The sequence below is a fragment of the Budorcas taxicolor genome, chromosome 11 (genome assembly GCF_023091745.1).
Source record: "Budorcas taxicolor isolate Tak-1 chromosome 11, Takin1.1, whole genome shotgun sequence".
NCBI lineage: Eukaryota > Metazoa > Chordata > Mammalia > Artiodactyla > Bovidae > Budorcas > Budorcas taxicolor.
In genome coordinates this window covers 69,677,624-69,683,657 of record NC_068920.1, presented here as the reverse complement: position 1 = coordinate 69,683,657, position 6,034 = coordinate 69,677,624, and positions in this window count along the sequence as shown.

The window sequence follows — 6,034 nt, the reverse complement described above, 5'->3', positions numbered from 1 at the left end:
ATGCTCAGTAAATCTTTAATCCAATGTTGTGTTGATGGGTGGAGTTGTGTTCCCTCCTTGCTATTTACCTGGGGCCAAACTATGGTGGAGATAATGAAGATAATGGTGACCTCCTTCAGAAGGTCTCATGCATGCACTGCTACACTCAGTGCCCCCAACCCTGCAGCAGGCCACCACCCTCCCACGCCTCCACTGGAGACTCCTGGACACTCACAGGCAAGTCTGGGTCAGTCTCTTGCGGGGTCACTGCTCCGTTCTCCTGGGTCCTTGTGCACAACGATCAACACACACGGAGGCATATATATGTATATGGGCTTCCCTGCTGACTCATATGGTAAAGAATCCGCCTGCAACGTGGGAGACCTTTGTTCATTTCCTGGGTTGGGAGGTTACCCTGGGTAAGGCCACCCATTCCAGTATTCTTGCTTGGAGAATCCCCATGGAGAGGAGGCTGTTAGGCTACAGTCCATGGGGTCGCACAGAGTCAGACAGGACTGAGGAACTTTCACTTTCACTTTCAAGGAACAAAAGAACACAGAAATTGTTATGGCAAACAAGTGAAAGATAGCAAAGATAACATATCAGTTCTAAAGACTCCCAGTTCTGTTTCAATGATAAAGATTAGCCTAAAGTCTTCAACCACCAGAGCAACTGGAACCCAAGGGATAATGATGTTGACCTCTGACCCAGGGACTTCCATCAGCTAAAGCTTAGACTGTCCTGCCTAAGTCCCTTCATGAATATACATGTCTCCATAAACTTTCCTCAAAGGGGGAAAAATAAATTTAAAAACAAGAAAGAAAACTTCCTCAATTTGCTGTGTAGGGAGACACTGCTTTTGGAAAGATCCCTGGTGTTCTCCTTATTTGCTGCAACTAATAAATCCTTCACCTGATATTTGGCTTGGTTGTATCTATTGCTCTGACACCCATTATAGGCAAATCCAGTTTTTAGGTAACAAAACCCTGGCTAATATGTTGGTGTATTTTTTTGCTCCACTTAATGTATACTGATTTTTATCTGGTTAAGTTAATTTTATATTCTCTTTTCACTGAAACTGAACTCTTTTAAGGTCTGATTTGTAATGATTAGGGATTCCCTGGTGGCGGCTGCGACGACGAGCAGAGCGCGGCTGAGAGGAGCTACCCCACACCTGAGGTCGGGGCGGCAGCCTAAAGGAGTTATCCTGCGTCCGAGGTTAGGGGCGGCAGCCGAGAGGAGCTACACCACGTCCGAGGTTAGGGGCGGTGGCCCAGAGTGCCAGGGTGCGACAGCGCAGGAGCAGCCCAGAGGAGCTACCCCTGCCTGAGGCCAAGGGCAGCGGCCGGGAGGAGCAACCCCAAGTCCAAGGAGCGGTGGCTGCGCGGGCGCAGGACGGACTAGAGGAGCTATTCCACGGTCAAGGTCGGGAGGGGCGGCGGTGAGGAGATACGCCTCGTCCAAGGTAAGGAGCAGTGGCTGCGCTCTGCTGGAGCAGCGGTAAAGAGATACCCCACGTCCAAGGTAAGAGAAACCCAAGAAAGGCGGTAGAAGTTGCAAGAGGGCAGACACACTGAAACCACAATCACAGAAAACCAGTCAATCTAATCACACTAGGACCACAGCCTTGTCTAACTCAATGAAACTAAGCCATGCCCTGTGGGGCCACCCAAGACAGGCGGGCATGGTGGAGAGGTCTGACGCAGTGTGGTCCACTGGAGAAGGGAATGGCAAACCACTTCAGTATTGTTACCTTGAGAACCCCATGAACAGTATGAAAAGGCAAAATGATAAGATACTGAAAGAGGAACTCCCCAGGTCGATAGGTGCCCAATATGCTACAGGAGATCAGTAGAGAAATAACTCCAGAAAGAATGAAGGGACAGAGCCAAAGCAAAAACAATACCCAGCTGTGGATGTGACTGGTGATAGAAGCAAGGTCTGATGCTGTAAAAAGCAATATTGCATAGGAACCTGGAATATCAGGTCCATGAATCAAGGCAAATTGGAAGTGGTCAAACAGGAGATGGCAAGAGTGAATGTCGATATTCTAGGAATCAGCGAACTAAATGGACTGGAATGGGTGAATTTAACTCAGATGACCATTATATCTACTACTGCAGGCAGAAACCCCTTAGAAGAAATGGAGTAGCCATCATGGTCAACAGAAGAGTCCGAAATGCAGTACTTGGATGCAGTCTCAAAAACGACAGAATGATCTCTGTTCGTCTCCAAGGCAAACCATTCAATATCATGGTAATCTAAGTCTATGCCCCAACCAGTAATGCTGAAGAAGCTGAAGTCGAAAAGTTCTATGAAGACCTACAAGACCTTTTAGAACTAACACCCAAAAAAGATGTCCTTTTCATTATAGGGGACTGGAATGCAAAAGTAGGAAGTCAAGAAACACCTGGAGTAATAGGCAAATTTGGCCTTGGAATGCAGAATGAAGCAGGGCAAAGACTAATTGAGTTTTGCCAAGAAAATGCACTGGTCATAGCAAACACCCTCTTCCAACAACACAAGAGAAGACTCTATACATGGACATCACCAGATGGTCAACACCAAAATCAGACTGATTATATTCTCTGCAGCCAAAGATGGAAAAGCTCTATACAGTCAGCAAAAACAAGACTGGGAGCTGACTGTGGCTCAGATCATGAACTTCTTATTGCCAAATTCAGGCATAAATTGAAGAAAGTAGGGAAAACCACTAGACCATTCAGGTACAACCTAAATCAAATCCCTTATGATTATCCAGTGGAAGTGAGAAATAGATTTAAGGGACTAGATCTGATAGAGTGCCTGATGAACTATGGACAGAGGTTCGTGACATTGTACAGGAGACAGGGATCAAGACCATCCCCATGGAAAATAAATGCAAAAAGCAAAATGGCTGTCTGAGGAGGCCTTACAAATAGCTGTGAAAAGAAGAGAAGTGAAAGCAAAGGAGAAAAGGAAAGATATAAGCATCTGAATGCAGAGTTCCAAAGAATAGCAAGAAGAGATGAGAAAGCCTTCCTCAGTGATCAATGCAAAGAAATAGAGGAAAACAACAGAATGGGAAAGACTAGAGATCTCTTCAAGAAAATTAGAGACACCAAGGGAACATTTCATGCAAAGATGGGCTCAATAAAGGACGCAAATGGTAGGGACCTAACAGAAGCAGAAGATATTAAGAAGAGGTGGCAGGAATACACAGAAGAACTCTACAAAGAAGATCTTCACAACCCAGATAATCACGACGGTGTGATCACTCACCTAGAGCCAGACATCCTGGAATGTGAAAGTCAAGTGGGCCTTAGAAAGCATCACTATGAACAAAGCTAGTGGAGGTGATGGAATTCCAGGTGAGCTGTTTCAAATCCTGAAAGATGATGCTGTGAAAGTGCTGCACTCAATAGGCCAGCAAATTTGGAAAACTCAGCAGGGGCCATAGGACTGGAAAAGGTCAGTTTTCATTCCAATTCCAAAGAGAGGCAATGCCAAAGAATGCTCAAACTACCGCACGATTGCACTCATCTCACACGCTAGTATGGAGAAGGTAATGGCACCCCACTCCAGTACTCTTGCCTGGAAAATCCCATGGACGGAGGAGCTTGGTAGGCTGCAGTCCATGGGGTCGCCAAGAGTTGAACATGACTGAGCAACTTCACTTTCACTTTTCACTTTCATGCATTGGAGAAGGAAATGGAAACCCACTCCAGTGTTCTTGCTTGGAGAATCCTAGGGACGCGGGAGCCTGGTGGGCTGCTGTCTATGGGGTTGCACAGAGTCGGACATGACTGAAGTGACTTAGCAGCAGCAGCAGCACATGCTAGTAAAGTAATGCTCAAAATTCTCCAAGCCAGGCTTCAGCAATACGTGAACCGTGAACTTCCAGATGTTCAAGCTGATTTTAGAAAAGGCAGAGGAACCAGAGATCAAATTGCCAACATCTGCTGGATCATCAAAAAAGCAAGAGAGTTCCAGAAAAACATCTATTTCTGCTTTATTGACTATGCCAAAGCCTTTGACGGTGTGGATCACAATACACTGTGGAAAATTCTGAGAGGGTTGGAAATACCAGACCACCTGACCTGCCTCTTGAGAAACCTATATGCAGGTCAGGAAGCAACAGTTAGAACAGGACATGGAACAACAGACTGGTTCCAAATAGGAAAAGAAGTACCTCAAGGCTGTATATTGTCACCCTGCTCATTTAACTTCTTTGCAGAGTACATCATGAGAAATGCTGGGCTGGAAGAAGCACAAGCTGGAATCAAGATTGCCAGGAGAAATATCAATACCTCAGATATACAGATGATACCATCCTCATGGCAGAAAGTGAAGAGGAACTAAAAAGCCTCTTGATGAAAGTGAAAGAGGAGAGTGAAAAAGCCGGTTTAAAGCTCAACATTCAGAAGACGAAGATCATGGCATCTGATCCCATCACTTCATGGGAAATAGATGGGGAAAGAGTGGAAACAGTGTCAGACTTATTTTGGGGGGCTCCAAAATCACTGCAGATGGTGACTGTAGCCATGAAATTAAAAGACACTTACTCCTTGGAAGAAAAATTATGACCAACCTAGATAGCACATTCAAAAGCAGAGACATTACTTTTCCAACAAAGGTCTGTCTAGTCAAGGCTATGGTTTTTCCAGTGGTCATGTATGGATGTGAGAGTTGGACTGTGAAGAAGGCTGAGCGCCAAAGCATTGATGCTTTTGAAGTGTGGTGTTGGAGAAGACTCTTGAGAGTCCCTTGGACTGCAAGGAGATCCAATCAGTCCATTCTGAAGGAGATCAGCCCTGGGATTTCTTTGGAGGGAATGATGCTGAAGCTGAAACTCCAGTACTTTGGCCACCTCATGCGAAGAGTTGACTCATTGGAGAAGACTCTGATGCTGAGAGGGATAGGGGGCAGGAGGAGAAGGGATGACAGAGGATGAGATGGCTGGATAGCATCACTGACTCGATGGACGTGAGTCTGAGTGAACTCCGGGAGGTAATGATGGACAGGGAGGCCTGGCGTGCTGCGATTCATGGGGTTGCAAACAGTCCGACATGACCGAGCGACTGAACTGAACTGAACTGGTGGCTCAGACAGTAAAAGTGTCTGCCCATAATCAGGAGACCTGGGTTCGATCCCTGGGTTGGGAATATCCCCTGCAGAAGGGAATGGCTACCCACTCCAGTATTCTTGCCTGGAGAATCCCATGGACAGAGGAACCTTTCGGGCTACAGTCCATTGGATTCCAAGAGTCGGACATGACTGTTAGACTTTGACTTTGACTGATTACTACATGATATCTGTGTTGGCTTTGCATGTGTGCATTTGTTGAACTGAAACAAATAACAACAATGTTAACAGTGCCATATTAGAACTTCTTTGGTTGTTCAGTGAGTAAGATTCCCTGTTTCCAATACATGGAGCCTGGGTTCAATCCCTATTAAGAGTTCACGTGCTACAACTATGAGTCTGTATGTCACAACTAAGGATCCCATGTGGTGTAACTAAGTCCAGGTGCAGCCAAATAAATATATAAATATATATTTTTTAAAGTTTTTAAAAGTGGCATATTGATATGGTAGTTTACTAAGGCCTAGATACTGTTCTAAGTGCTTTAAATTTATGAACTTTTGATATCCTCAAAGCAACTCTATTATTATTATCCCCATGTTATATCTGAAGAAACTGAGGCAGAGAGCATTTCATTTGCCCCAAATCACCCGAATATTAATTGGTGGGAGCAGGAATTTCTCTCTTTTTTGAAGTCAGTTTTAATAGTCCATGTTTATTAAATGATATTGGAATAACTGAATAATCATTTGGAAAAAATGAGGTTTGCTTTCACATCAGACTTTACCTTAAAATTACACAGAAGCCAAAGACTTAAATATAGAAGATGAAATTGTAAACATGCAAAAACAGTAGTTCTCAATCCTGGATGAGCTTTAGAATCACCTTATTAGAAAATACCCTGATGCTGGGAAAGATTAAGGGCAGGAGGAGAAGAGGGGCTATAGAGGATGAGATGATTGGATGGCATCACCGACTCAATGGACATGAG